This window comes from Cervus elaphus, chromosome 23, assembly GCF_910594005.1.
Source record: "Cervus elaphus chromosome 23, mCerEla1.1, whole genome shotgun sequence".
In the NCBI taxonomy this organism is placed as follows: Eukaryota; Metazoa; Chordata; class Mammalia; order Artiodactyla; family Cervidae; genus Cervus; species Cervus elaphus.
In genome coordinates this window covers 75,506,082-75,525,308 of record NC_057837.1, presented here as the reverse complement: position 1 = coordinate 75,525,308, position 19,227 = coordinate 75,506,082, and the positions used below count along the sequence as shown (strand labels likewise).

General features: G+C 46.5%; 1 protein-coding gene across 4 annotated transcripts in view; it reads left to right on the top strand.

Moving 5' to 3' along the window:
* The window catches only part of SULF2 (sulfatase 2), a 127,657-nt gene that overhangs the window by 51,252 nt on the left and 57,178 nt on the right, over nucleotides 1–19,227 (top strand). The window lies entirely within an intron of this gene.

Here is a 19,227-nt window from a genome sequence, read left to right as displayed (position 1 = left end):
AAGCAAAGGCACAATTACAGTGGCTTACCTCCAGCAACATTGCAAAATCCTCCAAACTCGGTTTAATTTGCTTTAATTTAGAAAAATAAACAAGCACTCCCCACCTCGAGTAAGGAGCCAAGGCAGTTGTGAAATCAGATATTGTGACTCCGGTGTCGTAACCCCAGGAAGCTGTGCTCAAGCGACAAGGGACTTGTTTGGGGGGGAGTGACAGAGAGGAACGGATATCTCCATTTTGTTCATTCATACGTCCAATGAAGACACTTAGGTTGTTTCCATAGCTTGGCGGCTGTAAATAATGTTGCAACGAACATGGGATGCAGGTAGCTTTCAAGTTTGTGTTTTCATTTTGTTTGGATAGATACTCAAGAGGTGGAATTGCTGGATCATGTGGTAGTTTTATTTTTAATTTTTGAGGAGCCTCCAAACTGTTTTCCATAATGGCTGTACCAATTTATATTCCCACAATGAACAAGGGTTCCGTTTCCTCCAAATCTTCTCCAACACTTATTATTCTTTGCCTTTTTGATAACTGGTATTCTAACAGGGAGGCTTCCCAGGTGGTGCTAGTGGTAAAGAACCCACCTGCTAATGCAGGAGACCTAAGAGGTGCAGATTCAATCCCTGGGTCGGGAAGATTCCCTGGAGGAGGGCATGGCAACCCACTCCAGTATTCTTGCCTGGAGAATCTGCCTGAAACAGAGGAGCCTGGCGGGCTACAGTCAGGCTTACAAAGAGTGGGACAGGACTGAAGCAGCTTGGCCCACAGCACATTCTCACATGTGTGAGGTGATATCTCGTTGTGGTTTTGATTTATATCTCCCTGATGATTAATGATGTGGATTTAGATGTACCTGTTGACCATCTGTATGTCTTCCTTGGAAAAAAATGTCTATTCGGATCTGTTGCTCCCTTTTTAATTGGATTGTTTTAGTTTTTTCTATTGAGTTGCATGGGTTTTTATGTACTTTGGATGTTAACTCCTTATCAGATGTAATGATCTGCAAATATTTTCTCTTATTTGGTAGATTATCTTTTCATTCTGTGGTGCAGAATGTTCCTCTGCTGTGTTTGCTGTCATCCCACTTATTTCCTTCTGTTTTTATTGCCTTTGGTGTCAAATTAAAAAAAATAATCACCAAGACCCATATCAAATGATGATTTCACATCATATGTTCCAAGTCTTTAATCCGTTTTGAGTCCATCTTTGCCTGTGGTGAAAGATAACAATTCAGTTTAATTCTTTCATGTGTGGCTGTCCAGTTTTCCCAGTTCCACTTATTAAAGAGACTGTCCTTTCCCCCATCATATATTCTGGGCTCCTTTGGTGTAAATTAACCAACCATACATGCATGGATTTATTTATGGACTTTCTAATCTCTTTCATTGATCTATGTGTGTTTTTATGCCAACACCATACTGTTTTGATCACTGTTGCTTTGTGATACAGTTTGAAATCAGGGAACCTGATGCTCCAACTGTGTTCTTAGTTCTCAAATTTGCTTTGACTCTTTGAGGTCTTCTGTGGTTCCATATAAATTTTCAGATTATGTTCTCTGTCTCTGTGAAAAATGCCATTGGATGGTCTAGTGGTTAGGACTCCATACTTCCATTGCAGGGGGCATAGGTTTCATCCACACAGCACAACCAAAAATGAATAAGTAAACAAGATAAATAACATTTGTAAATAATAATTTTTTAAAATGCCATTGGAAATTTGATAGGGATTGCATTGAATCTGTAGATTGCTTTGGATAGTATTGACTTTTTATTTTGGCTGCACAAGGTCTTCATTGCCTTTGCACAGGCTTTCTCTCGTTGCAGTAAGCGGGAGCTACTCTTCATTTCAGGATGCTGGCTTCCCATTGCAGTAGCTTCTCGTTGCAGAGTACAGGCCCTGGGCACATGGGCTCAGTGGCTGTTGACTCTTGGGCTCTAGGGCACATGGGATTCAGTAATTGTGGCTTGCAGACTTGGTAGTTGTGACTCGGAGGCTCTAGAACGCAGGCTCAGTAATTGTGGTGTGTGGGTTTAGTTGCTCTGCAGTATGTGGAGTCTTCTTGGACCAGGGATCAAATCGTGTCTCCTGCATTGGCAGATGGTTTCATATCCACTGTGCCTGTGCCACCAGTGAAGCCCTAGTATCAACATTTTAACAATATTAATTCTTCCAACCCATGAGCATGGAAATACCTTTCCATTATCTATGTCTTCTGTTTCTTTCCTTAATTAAAGTCTTAGTTTTTAGTGCAGAAGTCTTTCACCACCTTGGTTAAATTTATTCCCAGATATTTCATTCTTTTTTATGCAGTTGTGAATGGGATTGTTTTATTAATTTATCTTCCTGATAGTTTGTTATTGATGTATAGAAACTCAACAGATTTTTATGTATTGATTTTGTATCCTGCAACTTTACTGAATTAATTAGTTCTAACAGTTTTTGGTGGAGTCTTTGGGGTTTTCTATGTATAATATCATGTCATCTACAGATAGTTTCACTTCTTCCTTTATGACTTAGATGCTTTTTCCTTCTTTTTTTGCCTCATTGCACTAAGATTTCCAATACAATATTGAATAAAAGTGGTGGCAGGGAGTTCCCTTGTCTTCTTCCTGATCTTAGAGGAAAAGTTATTAGTTTTTCACTGTTGAATATGATGTAAGCTATGGGTTTTATTGTGTTGATGTATGTTCCCTCTACAGTCACTTTTTTTGAGAATTTTCCTCATGAATCATTGTTGAATTTTGTCAAATGCTTTTTCTGCATCCACTGAGATGATTTTTATCTTTCATTTTTTAATGTGGTGTACACATTGGCTGATGGTGAACTATCCTTGCATTTCTGGAATAAATCCTACCTGATAATGATATATGACACTTTTAATGTATTATTGAATTCAGTTTGCTAATATTTTGTTGGAGATTTTTGCATTCTATTTTCATCAGAGATATTGGCCTATACTTTTCGTTACTTGTGGTATCCTTGGCTGATTTTGATATCAGGGTAATGCTTGCCTTATAAGATGAACGTGGAGTTATTCCTTTCTATTCTGTTTCTTTGGAAGAGTTTGCAAAAGGCTGGTATTAATTGTTCTTTGAATTTTTGGTAGAATTCACCTATAGAGCTGTCTATTCCTGGACTTCTATATTTGGGGAAGTGTTTGATTATTGATTCATCCTTCTTTCTAGTAATTGGTCTGCTCAGATTTTCTATTTCTTCATCAGTCAGTGTTGGTAGGTTATGTGTTTCTAGTTATAGTTCTCTAGCTTGTCAAACTTGTTGGCCTGTAATTGCTCATAGTAGTCTTTTATGGTCCCTTGTATTTTTGTGGTAGCAGTTGTAATGTCTCCCTTTTTATATCTGATTTAACTTATTTGAATTCTCTCTCTTTTTTTTCCTGGTGAGTCTAGCTAAAAGTTTTATCAGTTTTGTGTATCTTTTCAAAGAACTGGTTTGTACTTCCATTGATCTTTTCCATTGTCTTTTTCATATCTATATTTCATATATTTTTGCCATAATCTCTATTGTTTCTTTCCGTCTACTAACTTCGGTCTTTGTTCTTTTTCTGGTTCCTTGAATTGTAAAGTTTAGGTTATTTATTTGAGATTTTTCTTGCTTCTTGATGTAGGCATTTATCACTTAGAACTTATCTTGCTGCATCTTGTATGTTTCAGTATGTTGCATTTTCATTTTCATTTGTCTCATTTTTTTTAATTCTTTTTATTTCTTTAACTGATTTGTTGTTCAGTAGCATGTTGTTTATCCTCCGTGTATTTGTGAATTTTCCAATTTTCTTCCTGTAATTGATTTCTAGTTTCATACCATTCTATTTGAAAAAGGTGCTTGATAGAATTTCAGTTTTCATAAATTTATTAAGATTTGTTTTGTGGCCTAACACATGCTCTATCCTGGAGAATGCTTCATGTTCACTTGAAAAGAATGTGTTTTCTGTTGCTTTTGGATGGAACGTTCTGTGTATGTGTGCTAAGTCTATCTGGTCTACGTATCATTTTAGACCTATGTTTCCCTATTGATTTTCTCTCTGGATGATCTATCCATTGATGAAAGTGGGGTATTAAAGTCCCCTCCTATTATTCTACTGCTGTCTATTTCTCCCTTGGGGTCTATTAATACTTGTTTTATATGTTTAGGTGCTCTTAAAGTGATCAGAGCAACTGCTTTCTGTTTCTCCTTACCTCCCACTGATGAGAAACAAGTCACATGAGCACATGTGATGGCAAAAGAGTCTGGGGGAATGTAGCCTTTATTCTGGGTGGCCATTTGGCCAGCTAAAAATTCTGTTACTATGGGAGAAAAAGAAAATGAATACCAGGGGAAGATTAAAGTTACAACCTCAATAATAGTTCTTAGTCATTTGTATATGTAATACTGTTTGAATAAAAGAGGTTAGCTGGAATTGTAGAAGACTGAAACCAGAAAAAAAGCATTCTTTAAATAGACCAAAAGTTCATTTAAATAGAACTTTTAATGTATTTAGTTAAGTATTTTATCTTGAAAAAGTGAAACTACACAATTTTGAAAAATAACCTTATTCTATGTTATATTTTGACAGTATTTAACAAAGGTTATGTTATAATTGTGGTTAGGTTATGGGTTGATTGTTTAATTAGATGAATTGATGAAGTGTCAATTAGAGGCAGGGAGGGAGATAACTTGTTAAACAAATTTAAATGATATACAACCATTTGATGTCATTTATTTCACCTTCTATTTTCACAGCAAATCATACAAAGTCATTTTTGCAAAAGTATTTGAGGATTTGATGAGTTTTCCCTTCCCTGGTGGTTCAGCTGGTAAAGAATTCGCCTACAATGCGGGAGACCTGGGTTCAATCCCTGGGTTGGGAAGATCCCCTGGAGAAGGGAACAGCTACCCACTCCAGTATTCCAGCCTGGAGAATTCCATGGACTATACAGTCCATGGGATTGTAAGAGTCGGACACGACAGAGCGACTTTCACTTTCAGTTTTTTCTCTTAATCCCTTGACATGTGAGTCTTCCCTGTGAAGCATTGATTCCCTCATCATCATTTTCAGTGGTTTCTTCTTCAGCTATCTCACAGACCAGATTATTGTTTGTCAATGGATTCGCACATGCTTCAGGCTGTCCTCCAGCATCACTTTAATTAATTTCTCAAAACCTTGCATCTTTCAGAAGATTTTCAATTTCATTTTACCATCATCTTGCTTGTGTTTCCCTGTGTTTGCAGTAGAGATTGACAAAGGATGAAGTGAGAGGTGCTACATTTAAGCAGGACAAATATCAATTTGTTCATGGATATTTCTATGTGCTGGCTTCCTCTCACTTTGGGGAGGGACTTGGATCTCAAATATAAACACACTTGAAAGGGTAAATTGTATCTTCAGTTTTTACAAAATGTACTTAGTCATCTATTTTAGCACACTTCAGCTACCCTGACTGTGCTCACTACATACGCACCAGCTAAAGTTATATTGTCCTTAGAATGAGACGCCTCCAGGTCTTTGCAGAGCGGTTGAGAGCAAGGACTCTGCCTGAGTTCAAATGTGGGCTCCACCACTGACTAGCTGAGTGAACTGGAATAAGTTATTTAACTATGCCTTGGTTACTTCAAGGGAGAATAATGCTACTTAGCTCATAGGGTTCGGTGAGGATTACATGTGTTACAACAGTGATACATAGTAAGCACTGAAGAAACATTGGTGGAACTTCCCTGGCCGTTCAATAGTTAGGACTCTGTATCTCCACTACAGAGGGCACGGGTTTGATCCCTGGTCAGGGAACTAAGATCCTGCATGCTGCAGGATGGCAGCCCCAAAAAAAGAACATTAGCAATGATAAACACAGCCTCACAGAACTCCAGACCAATGTTCAGATGAATGTCACACAGCATAATATCATGTGATGGAAATAAGTTATACCCATGCTCAGCCTCTCTGGTAATCAGGGAAACACAGATTTAGCCAACAGTGCATTATCACGGCTCACTCATCACCATGGCAAATATCTCAAGGTCCTGCCCCACCAAAAGGTGGTGAGGAGGTGGGAAAACAGGAAGAGAGAGGTGAGAATGCGCATTAGCACCTACACTCTGAAGAGCAGGTTGGTAATTTCTGGCAAAGTTGAAGAGGCATCTCCTTCCATTCAGCAGTTCTCTGGCTCTGTACCCCTCAGTTCTGAGGAGGTGGTATTTGAGTTGTGCTTGACCAAGGAGAGGGTGCTTCTTGGCAATGCTTGTGGCTGGTAAGTGGCCATCAGATCCGAAGAACAGAAAGCGCCCCCCCCCCCCAGCTCCCAAGTGATTTTGACAAGTTATTGAACTTTGTGCTCCCTAAACCAAAAAGGGGCTTCTCAGGTGGCTCCGGGGTAAAGAATCTGCCTGCCAATGCAGGAGACGAAAGAGATGTGGGTTCAGTCCCTGGGTTGAGAAGATCCCCTGGGGGAGGAAATGGCAATCCACTCCAGTATTCTTGCCTGGAAAAATCCCATGGACAGGGGAGCCTGGTGGGCTATAGTCCATAGGGTTGCAAAGAGTCGGACACGACTGAGCATAGCATACAAACCAAAAAGATGCAGGTGAGCTTTTGACAGAGGCAGATTCTGTGGTTTGACAGTGTCATAATTTTATCATAAGGCCTGAGGTCTCAAGATGTGGTTGGCACTGGGAGGGGTCCCGTACCTCTTCCTTTGTGTGATATGCTAGCATTCAGCAGGATCTTCTCCCAGAATGCCCAAGTGGCGAGAGTCTTTCTGATTGGACCAAACTGAGTCACATGCCAACCCCCGAACCAGTCACCATGGAGAGCAGATGACCTGCCAGTCAGCTTAGCCCACATCACCTGGTCTTGGAGCAGGGGATGGAGTCAGTGTTCCCCTGGCACCTGTGTGCCCAAATAGAAATCAAGGGCCATTGGAAAGGATAAAGAGGAAGCACATACTGTAGTGGCATTCACAAATTTCCAATAGCCTGCCTTGGGCAAAACAGCAACAACCAAACGGGAGAAATAAACATCCCTTCTGGATCTTTCTGATGAATTAGATCAGAATGCCCGTTTTCTTCTCCTCAGGGTACTGCTTTCTCATTCCATGTTGCCGTCTGAGCCTGGCTGTTCGGAAGCCGCACCCCCGCCCAGCTCCTGCCATCTGGTACAGACTTGTAGAGATGTGAGCACTGGTGTTTGAGCCTCCCACCCCTCCCTCGTCATGTTCTAGAACACGCCGTGGGAGGAGGGGAGCACGCCCCTCATGACCAGCCCCAGCTGTGCCGGGGCTCCTAGAGCTCTCCAATTATTCGTTCTTCTCTTCCAACAAAACTGGATAGGGGAGGTCAGCTGGGGACTTGGACTACTTGGCTGTCAGCCTTGGGCAGCCACCCTCACTTGGGGCAGGTGGGGGGCTCGGTGCCATGATGCCCACTGTGGCAGGATGCCTGGGGCGTTGGTGGAGGCTGGAGCATCCCCCAGACACAGGAGGGTGGAAAGACAACTGCTGAGCATTTGGGCATCCCTGACGGAGACTCACTGCTGGTGTGTAAAGGGGTGTGTGTGTGAGAGCGAGCGAGCTAGGGAAAGAGGAAGAGAGACAGAGAGAGACTTATTTTTTTTTCCCCTGATGTGATTTTAGGGCCACTAAGACGTGAGAACTGGTGTTTTTCTGTGAAATAATCCCCTCCCCTCCCTCTTTCCATCACCCAGTTTTGATCTGCTTTTAGCCTCTTGCCCTGAAACCCACACGCCAGCCTCCAGCTGCCTGCCCGCCATCTGCCTTTGAATGTCACCCCGGCACGTCAAACCTGGCGTGTCCAGACTGACTTCCTGACCCTGCGCCTCCCTCCCAGGCACCTCTCACAGTCTTCCCTTTGGCGGTCCCAGTCACTCGGGCCAAAACCTGAATGTCTTGTTTGTTTTCTTCCTTTCACACTCTGCATTGAGTCCATCAGCAGATCCAGTCAACTGTCCCTTCAAAATACAGCAGAACCCCTCTGGTGCCATCACCCATATCTAAGCCTCCTGGGCTCCACTCCCACCAGCCCCAGCTCTCTCCTCTCGGGCCTTCCTGCCTCCCGCCCCGCCCCACGAGAGCAACCAGAGCACATTCCTCACGGCACCCAGAGACAGATCCTGACCCACCACTCTCACCCAGGGTGGGGCTCCCACAGGCTCCTCAGGGTCCTAATGGGCTTCCCCTCTGTCCCTCACCTCCTGACCACCTCACCTCCTGTTCTTGCCTTCAGTCACTTCCTTCCTTCCTGTTCCTCAAGTGAAAAGTGAAAGTGAAGGTCGCCCAGTCGTGTCCTGCTCTTTGCGACCCCCTGGACTATACAGTCCATGGAATTCTCCAGGCCAGAATACTAGAGTGGGTAGCCTTTCCCTTCTCCAGGGGATCTTCCCAACCCAGGGATCGCCAGGTCTCCCGCATTGCAGGCAGATTCTTTACCAGCTGAGCCACCAGGGAAGCCCAAGAATACTGGGGTGGGAAGCCTTTCCCTTCTCCAGGGGATCTTCCCGACCCAGGAATTGAACCGGGGTCTCCTGCATTACCAGCGGATTCTCTACCAGCTGAGCTACCAGGGAAGCCGCCTGTTCCTGAAACCATCCAGTAACTCCTGGCCCATTCCCATCTCGGGGCCTCTGCACTTTTTCCTTCTCTGGAGCCTTCCTCTGCTCTCATCTGCATGGCTTTCACTCACTTTCCTGAGACCATCATTCAGGTATCACCTCCTCAGGGAAGCCCTTGTTGATTACCCATCCAGCAGAGGGTCCCCTTCCCCCTTTATCCCCTCACCCCACTTTTTTAAGTCAGAGTCCTTGTTGCCACTTCACATATATTTGAACGCTGACTGTCCAATTTCCCTTGTGAAGTTACATCCCCTGCCCGCTTCCAGTTCTCCTTGCCCTGGTTCCTGCTTTATCCGCCTCCCCAGTCCTTTCACTGCGGAGAATGCACTTGGCCACTGATCTGGTTGCCTGTGTCCCTTCTAAACCGTCAGCTCCCTGGAAGCAGGGGCGTGTGGTCTGTCTTCCCCAGCGTGCCCGTGCTGGAAGCGGGCTGTCCTGCAGTAGCTGCTCATTGAATGCTGCAGGACGAGCGGGTGAATCTATATTCCGTCCAGACCCGGCCGCCCCCCTTCCGACCCTCTGCCCTGTTTTCTACGCTCCGTCCTCCTCTGGCGCGTCTCTCCCCCCGCCCCCGCTCCTGCCTTCTCAGCCTCCGCTTCGCAGAGCAGAAAGGACTTCGCTTCTTCCTGGGAGGCGCCTGCGGCCCGGGTGCAGCTGCCGGGCCTTCACAATGGCCGCCTTCTCTTGGCTTGGCCTTCCTCCTGGGTTTGCTCCCCGCTCTCTTCCTCTCCCCCGAGTGCACACACAGCGCTCTTCTTCCCTCCGTCCAGCTGCCCCCTCCACCCCCTTGCCCGCCCCCTCTCCAGCCTGTGGGGGGACAGCAGAGTGTCTGCGTTTGCCCCGGGAAGGAGGCCCCCCTTAAGAAGCAGGGCAGCCTTGCCTCTCCTGACCCCATAACCCACCTTCCCCGCCATGAAAGCCAGGCATCGGTGGGGTAGGACAGCCTCGCCCAGGGCTCCTTAGGGGGGTACACATGCATCCTGGTCACACACACCTTCAAGCTACTTTTATCTCTGGGAGATGGTGAAGGACAGGGAGGCCTGGCGTGCTTCAGTCCATGGGGTTGCAAAGAGTTGGACACGACTTAGCAACTGAACAACAATCTTTTTTCTTAAACTGCAATGTAATAGTCATTCTCTTCCTCTAAGACCTTCAGATTTCAAAGCAAGTAAAGTATGGGTGCAGGAGTCTAGAGACTGAGGCTCTGCTTCTGACTCCTCTGTGACCTTGAGCTGAGACCCGCCCCCTGTGGGTCTCAGTTTCCCCATCAGTGCAGAGGAGCTGCCATGTCCATGTGTAAATTACTTGGTCCCTGTGTTGTGATTCTGCCCTCAGGGTCGTGGGACCAGTGCCCACAGACTTGGGAGCAGAGCTGCCCCAGGCCGCTGGAGGAAAGAGGAGGCAGATGGTCACACTTCTCCTCGACTTTTCAGAAACCAGGTGTGAGGCGGGTGGGGCAGGATTTCTACACTTTGAAAACCCTGTGTCCCAGCCCGTTAGCCTGGATATTCATTTCCTGTGGCCACTGTAACAGAAGTGCCACAGCCTGGGTGGCTTCAAATCAGAAATGCGTTCTCTCACAGTTCTGGTGGCCAGAAGCCCAAGCTCACGTGTCAGCAGGGCCCAGCTCCCTCTAAAGCCTCCCCGGGAGGATCCTTCCTTGCCTCTTCCGGCTTCCGGTGGGTGCCAGCGATCCCTGGCATTCCTTGGCTTGTAGCTGCATCCTTCCTGTGTCTGCCTCCCTGTTGGCACGGCCACCTCCATGCGGGGCCCTCTCTTCACGTGGCCTTCTCCTCTCTGCGCATCTGCACCCAAATTTCCCTCTTCTCTAAGGACCCCTGTCTCCAGATGAGAGCCCACCCTTATCCGCTGTGACCTCATCTTAACTTGATGACATCTGCGGAGACCATATTTCAAAATAGAGTCCCCTTCACAAGTGTCTGTGGTTAGAACTCAAACATGTATTTTAGGGGACCACAGTCCAACCCACACCAGCTGGGTTCTTCCCCACACACCACTTTATTTAATCCTCATGGATGCATTAACCTCCATTTAGGCTGCAGTCTTAACGTCCAGCTGGAGCAAACCCTGCAGGCCATCAGGGATGCTCAGAAGCCAGCTGCCTCCCCATCATCACCTGGGCTGCAGGTCTAAGCCCAGGGCCGTCTGTCACCCAGCCAGTCAGCAACGCGCATTGGTTTTGCTCATGGAGGTCATTCAGTCAACCTCGGAAGTCAAAACACCAAAGAAACTGTTAGTCACTCAGTCGTGTCTGACTCTTTGTGACCCCGTGGACTGTAGCCCACTAGGCTCCTCTCTCCGTGGGATTCTCCAGGCAAGAATACTGGAGTGGCTTGCCATCTCCTTCTCCAGGGGATCTTCCTGACCCAGGGATCAAACCCGGGTCTCCCCAACATGCAGGCAGATTCTTTACCATCTGAGCCACCAGGGAAGCCCCAGTCAAACCAGTGAGAAGGATGACTGTGGTGGGTGAATATATACCTCTGTCCACCTAGAGCCTCAAGGGGCCACAAGCCTGTTTGCAGGGTGTGACCTTTGCAGGCACCTCCCAGCCCTAACTGCCTCTCCCCTGGACGTCCTGGAGGGGTTCAGACTAGAGCCAAGGTGGTAGCCCCTCGGCACCAGGAGCTACTTAACTTTCTATTAATTAAAAATAAACCAGATTTTAAATCCCATTTCTCCATCGCGCTAGCCACGTTTCAAGTACCTCTGTAGACACACATAGGTGCCAGATGGGATGGTGCAGATTACAGACTGTTTCCGTCACTGCACAGGGCTCTATTGATCTGGAGAACCTCAGAATAGAGTGTAACTCAAGCAAAATGTCTCTGGGAGGAGGGCACAAGCCTTTGGGAATATGATCATTACAACAACAAAAGTAGAACCAAAACCGAAAAATGCAGGTGGTCACGATGCAGCGTTCACCATGCCCAGACCTTGTGGTGCGTGTTTGATGTGATTCACCCTCCTCCGTCCTCACAGACCTGTGATATACCTGTGCCCGACTCTCCTGCTGCAGTGCCCCCCTTGGGCCCCCAGCCCGAGGTTCCAGTTTCTGTCCCTGCCTCTCCAAGCCTTTGCAGCCATCCGTGGCTGGGTCATGGGTCAGGGTCATGGGTCAGGGTCAGAACCATCCACACAGGAGGCTCCATCCTGGAGCCGGTGGGTCCCACCTGTCCACAGTAAGACAGGTTCTTATTTTCTCAGCATCTGGCACATCTGATGTGTTGGAATGCGATATCCAGGTTTTTACTGACATTGCCAAGATTTCTAATGTGGATTATTCATTCTACTTTCTAAAAGATTAAAAACACCAGGCAGGCCCACAGCAAACATAATGTGTGCAGTGGATTCAGCCCACAAGCCACTGTGTTTGCAAACTTTTTTCTAACACGGTGGTTCTCAAGGGGGCACACCTCCCAGTAGGGCTTAATATCTGTGGAGGCATTTCCGGTGGTGATAAAAGTGGAGAGATGCTGCTGGCTTCCAGGACCAGGGATCTCTGATGTCCTGCTCTGCACAGGAGAAGCCCATGTAGCCGCTGAATTGCTTTGCATTCCACATGGCTTCTCAGTCTTCCACCAAATCATTATGTGAGTGGATTATTTGATATTTATTGTTCTCTGAGCCTTGTCTGTAAGTTCATTTTATATAAAAACACTTTTTTTTGCACAGTTTTAATACATTCTGAATTTTCCAGAAACGTTAAAGATAAGTCAGTGGGGCGTGTACTATATGTGAATGCAGAACTTTTTCAGTCTCACCGATGTCAGGGCCACGTCAAGTATGCGACTTGCAGTCCCGCCCAGTTCACATGTACACCTGTCACACTCGATGTCGGGGCCACGTCAAGTATGCGACTTGCAGTCCCGCCCAGTTCACATGTACACCTGTCACACTCCCCCTGAATCTAGGTTCACGCGTCTGACCACTCCATCCTGTCTCCTTGTTGGATGTGATTGAAAATTCATGCTGACATGTTTCTTTATTATAAACTGACTTCCTTTTTTTCTTGTGGATTGTGATTGGAACATTATATTGAATTTTTGAAATGATGTGCGTCTGTAGCTTTTGTTGCCTATAAGTTTCCCTGCAGGAAAATAAGGGAGCATTACAAAATATTTGTCACAGAAGTGGGGCATCTGTCTAATGGTGTGGCGAACAGCTCTTTGAAGGATCAGCTTAGTGTCAGGTTCCTCCAAGATGATACTTAAATATCTATTGATCGATCGATAGTCTTCCCGGGCCACCTTCTAAAGGGTTTCTTATGGATTTTCTCCACCTCCTTTGTCCCATTCTTCTGGACAAAACCATATTTTATGGCTGATTCATGTTGAGGTCTGACCGAAAACAACAAAATTCTGTAAAGCAACTATCCTTCAATAAAAAAATAAATAATTTTAAAAAACCATAGTTTATTTTTCTAATTTTATTGAAGTATAGTTGATTTACAATGTTGTATTAATTTCTCCTACAGAGTGACTCAGTGATACATATATATCCTTTTCCATTATGGTTTATCCCAGGATGTTGACTATAGTTCCCTGTGCCGTCCTGTGGGAACTTGTTGTTTATCCATGCTGCATATATGACAGTTTCCCTCTGTGAATCCCAGACGCTCCTGCCTCCTCGCCTGTGCCCCTCAGCCACCACACGCCTGTTCTCTGTATCTGAGACTCCGTTTTCGTTTCCTAGTCCTGTTGACTTGTATCATGTTTTAGATCCCACATGTAAGTGACACCATGTGATATTTGTCTTTCTCATTTTGACCTCACCTCGTATGACAGTCTGTAGGTCTGTCCATGTAGCTGCATGTGGCATGATTTCATTCTTTTTTATGGCTGAGTAATATCCTACTGTATGTATGCTCCACATCTTCTTTATCCATTTACCCGACGATGGGCATTTGGGTTGTCTCCACGTCTTGGCCATTGTAAATAATGCCGCTGTGAACATGAGGGTGCATGTATCTTTTTGAATTAGAATTTCTTCTGGGTATATGCCCAGGAGTGGGATTGCTGAATCATATGGCAACTCTATTTTAGTTTTCTGAGAACCCTCCATACTGTCTTCCATGGTGGTGGCGGTACCGATTTACATCCCCACCAACAGTGTAGGAGGGCTGCCTTTCCTCCACACCCTCTCCAGCGTTTGTTACTTGTAGACTGCTTTTTTTAAATTCTGGCCTCACGGGGTCTTCTCGGCGGCTCTTCTCCAGCTGTGGCACACAGCTCGAGAGTTCGAGCCCTCGGTAGTGGCAGCGTGAGGGCTTAGTTGCCACACAACGAAGCCGCGTCCCCTGCATTGGAAGGCAGGTTCTCAACCACTGCACCAGCAAGAGGGTCCCATCTGGAGATTTCTTAATGATGGCCGTTTTGACTAGTGTGAGGTGGAGGAGGAGAAGGGGACGACGGAGGATGACATGGTTGGATGGCATCACCAACTCTATGCACATGAGTTTGAGCAAGCTCCGGGAGTTGGTGATGGACAGGGAAGCCTGGCGTGCTATAGCCCATGGGGTCGCAAAGAGTCAGACATGACTGAGCGACTGAACTGAGGTGGTACCTCATTGTAATTTTGGTTTGCATTTCTCTAATAATTAGTAATGTTGAACATCTTTCCATGTGCCAACTGGCCATCTGTAAGTCTCCTTTGGAGAAATGTCAATTTAGGTCTTCAGCCCATTTTTCAATTGGGTTGTTGGTTTTTTGTTGTTGAGTAATATGAGCTGTCTGTATATTTTGGACGTTGAGCCCTTGTCGGCCCCATCATTTGCACATATTTTCTTCCATTTCATAGGCTGTCTTTTCATTCTGTTTATGGTTTCTTTTGCTGTGCAAAAGCTTGCAAGTTTGATTATGTCTCATTTGTTTATTTTGGTTTTTATTTCTATTGCTTTGGGAGACTGACTTAAGAAAACATTGGTATGATTTATGTTAGAGAATGTGGACAAAACCATGCTTTAAAAGGACCAGGAAGGAATTCTCTAGTGGTCCACTGGTTAGGACTCTTCTTCCGCTACAGGGGGCATGGGTTTAATCCCTGGTCAAGGAACTAATATCCGGCATGCCTTGGCATACGTGCATAAATAAATGCGTGCATGCATGTATGTGTTAGTCGCTCAGTCTTGTCTGACTCTGTGACCCCATGAACTGTAGCCCACCAAGCTCCTCTGTCCATGGAATTCTGCAGGCAAGAATACTGGAGTGGGTAGCCATTCCCTCCTCCAGGGGATCTTTCCAACCCAGGGATTGAATCTGGGCCTTGTGCATTGCAGGCGGATTCTTTACCGTCTAAGTCACCAGGGAAGCCCAAATGCATACATACATACATATTTTCAGATACAGCACGTCCTGATGGCATTAAAACCTGGCCCTAGTGCTGGGTAGTGTGTGTGTGGCACCAAGGGGAGGGGGATGGGCTCCATCCCAGACTAATGACGTTTCCAGGGAACAGATGGCCCCGGTCCCCATTTGCTGAAGCTGCATGACTCTCCCAGGAAGTGGGTGGCTGAGGCCAGCATTTACTTGGAAACCCAAGCAGCCCGCCCTCCATGCCTTGACCAGAGCCTCAGGGTCATCTGCAGCCCAGCCGTGACCTCACCAAAAGCAGGCAGGCAGAACACAGGGGCTGGTGGAGAGGCGTGTAACAGCAGCCCCAGCCCTCCTTCCCTCCGGGTGTCTGCTTGTCCTGCTTCTCCCCCGCATTTGCCCTTCCTCCTCCCCACCTGGCAGCTAGAGGAGGCTTTGAAAATGGACGTGTGATCATGTCAGTCCCTGCTCCCAACCCTCCACTGGCTGCCCACTGCTCTAAGAATAAACTCACAGCTCCTTGGCCTCCACACCTCTCTGTCCACTTCTTCTACCCCTCTCTCTTCCTTTCTCACCACATTCAGGCCACCTGGGCCTCTCTGCTGTTCCTTAAACAGTCCCAGGTCGGACCTGCCCCAGGACCTTTGCACTTCTGGTGGCTGCTGCCTAGCACACTGCTCACAAAACTTACTGCTTGCCGCCCTCTTTATTCCTTGTGGTCTCCTTCCATCTCCAGCATTCCTGCTGCGTTCCTGACCTCCCTGTGTCAGTGGGTCCTCCCCACCCCCATTACCCGGAAAGCCTGCTTCTGTTCTTCAAAGGACTTATCAGCTGCCTTTAAATTATCTCAGGTGTTCTTTTGTTGTTGTGATTGTTGTTTTCTCATGGAAAATGGAAATACTCATTTTCCTGATACATGGCTGTGTTTTGAACGATAATTCAGAACGTGGATTACACACCACTTGTGACATGTTTGTCAAGAATAATTTACATGCTCAGACATGCTTTAAGAGTCTCTGCTGAACGTTCGTCAGCCTGTGCTGGTGTCAGTGAAGCGTTTCTCAGGCTTTCATGGAGATCTGAGTAAAATGTAAAAGGCAAAGAATCCCTTGTAGACTCTACATGAGGTTGTTCCATCTTACTTCCGTAAGCCCTCTGGAAATGTGTGTAATGCCTTTGTGTGTAGCTGTGATATAATTTTCTGGTGTTGTTTTCCACAACAATATGGATATTAAAAGTTTTACATTTGCTTAAAAGAGGGAAAAATCACTGATTTGTTGTCTCAGATCAGAGTAGGATTTTGGTTGGTTTTGTTGGTGGTGGTGGTGGTGGTGTGGTGGTGGTTGTTTTATAAAGCAGAATAAATCTTTGCTATCCAAGAGTCCTGAAAGCTAGATCAACATGAAAAGGTACCTCTGTGAGTGTGTTCATGGTGAAAGGAATCAGGTAAAATAATGTCATCCTTGAACTAACAATCATTTGTAACCTGTATCTCGGGTGTTTTGAACTTATTTCTTGCCTGTTTTGTTCATTGCTATATCTAAGAACAGTTTCTGGCAGGTGTTAGGTACCCAATAAAAATTTGAGTGAATGGATGAGTCTTAGGCGTTAGGCTTGAAGTAAGCAGAAAATGAAAACAAAATGGAATTTTGATTACTCTCTGACTTCCCCAGCATTAAGATATGTAATTGAAATTAGTTCAGGCAAATTTGGCTGAGTCTCGGTGCTCATTGTTATCAGAACCCTGTCTTTTTGCTGCTTGGATTTACTTTGATTTGGGTTGGTTTTATTCTTAGGAAGGTGTGCCTTTATGATGTCAAAATGCCCCTCCCCACCCCTCACCCCACCTCACTCCCTCCCCCTACATCCCATCTTACCAGGCTGAAAGAGAGAACCTCTTTCTGATGCTCCAGCAAAAGTCTCAGGGGATACCGTCATTGGCTCAACTAGGGTCATATGTCCCTCCATCACCCAATCACAGAGGCCAGGGGAGATGGGCTACCCTGATTGACCAGGCCCAGATCATGTGCTCAGCTCAGGAGCTGAGAGCTAGAGAAAGCCTCACTTGGAACAGGTATCACTGAGAGAGGGAAAATGTTGGTTCTTTCAGAAGCACAGTCACCAAAGGACAGAAGAATTGGTGCTTGGCAGATAAATAAAACAGAGGTCTGCTCCAGAAACCCAAAGCCAGGTTCTGCCTCAAGAGGCAAGTGGAAAGAAGGCCTTTCCCCCAGCCCCCAGTTCTCTCTGCTTCCAGCCCAGGATGCCTCCTTCATACATAATCAGGCCCCCGCCTTCCTCCTGAATTTTCCTATAGCTCTCAGCTCAGCACGATCCCATCTCTGGCATCCAGAACTTTTACAGCATCGATTTATCACTTTGTGCAGCAATCTACGTTCGGTATCTTTTCAAAAGCAGAAGAAGGAGATTCATGTAACCTTGCAAGCAGCCCAAAGTTAAAAGGATCCGGTTACAGAAGATCAGAAATGTCCCAGCCCTAAGAGCTTTGGAACTCTGGGTTTATTTAATGTATTTCTTCCCAGCCCTGCTTCCTCAGCCAATTTGTCTGCCAAAAAAACAAAAGACTTCAGCCCTGTGGCATTTTGCATCTAATATTTATAGCATTCTAGAGTTTGCAAAAGCTCTTCCTTCTCATTTATCACTTGTTCCTCTGCTGACCCCGGCTCTGCCCCCAGAAGGTTAGTAGGTTTATTCTACTCTGCCCCAAAAGCCCAATCACAGATGGCTCTGGTCTCACAACTCAAGGTCCTGCTCCTGGCAGCGGGAATGGGATGGAAACGTGGCCAGGGCCAGCTCAGTTTCTATTCTTCACCCTTAGGACCAAATTTGGGTCTTGCAAAGTGGCAGCCAGCAGCCCGAGGCCACACTCTAACCCTAAATTTATTGTGCTTGAGTTACAAGATGTTTTTTTAAATGTGGAAATTTCACCCCAAAATCCAGATTTCCAAGCTTTTTTAAAAAAAAATTTTAATTAAGATGATGATCTTACCAATATTAGCAACATTCCTGAATGATAAGGGTCAGCAGCCCACAGCCCACAGCGATCTGTCGACTGTTTTTATAAATAAAATTTTATTCAAACATAGTCACTCCTGTTCATTTATGTATCGTCTGTGGCTGCTTTCACTCTGCAGTGGCAGTGTTGATTCTGCAACAGGGACCAGAGACCACAAGAGCTGAAAAATATTTTCAGTCTGACTCTTTGCAGGAAAGGTTTGCTGACCCCCGGAGGGGCAGTAGCCAGCTGTGTTTGTCACAGCTGTCCCTAGTATTTTTAGAATATAGGTCCAGGTGAGGGCAGCCCACTCCGGTACTCTTGCCTGGGAAATCCCAGGGACAGAGGAGCCTGGCAGGCTACAGTCAATGGGGTCACAAAGAGTCGGACACGACTCGGCAACTAAACAACAACTGATGTTGTTGTTTAGGGCACATCAGTCCCCAAGTAGCAGGTCATTTAGGGATAAGAAGAGCTGATTTCTCTCTCATTTGGCAGTTTGGCATCACAGCGCTGGGGTGATAGGGCACTCAGAGGATTGCTACCCAGGCCCCTGTCACCTTGTTCCACTGCCCTGGGGAACTAGCCTTGTCCAGAATGACTGCCCGTGTCCACAGCCAGCCGCCAGCAGGAAGTAGAAGATACAGGAGAAGCATACCCGCTTTCTGTAGAGCCTTCACTAGAACCCGCACACCGTGCCCATCCACCAAGAGTTGGTCCTGGCCACACCTCCCCGAGAGGGAGGCTGGACCTGTCGGCCCTGTCCTGGCAGCCTTGTGCCAGCTCGCAGTTGGGTTTCAACAGAGAAGGAGCGCATGGGCACTGGGCAACACAACAGACGCCGCGACACCTCATCGGCCAGGCCTGAGTCTCCATTCGCAACACACCTCTCCTTGCCTTATTCTTGGTCCGTTGCATTCACTCACAGGAGCACCAGAATCTTGTTTGCATCTGTGTGTCCTGTTGGAAACGGCGTACATTCTCTCCCAGGGGACAGGAGGACGGGGAGCTGATGACCGCCAAGGGCAGAAGGACGGCTGCAGGCGGGGAGTCGTGCTCGCCGTGTCCCCTCGTTCTATGAACCGTGTGTGCTCAGTCGCGTCTGACTCTTTGCAGCCCCAGGGACTGTAGCCCACCGGGCTCCTCTGTCCATGGAATTTTTCAGGCAAAATTACTGGAGTGGGTTGCCATTTCCTCCTCCAGGGACGCTTCCTGATCCAGGGATTGAACGAGAGTCTCCCGCATCTCCTGCATCAGCAGGCAG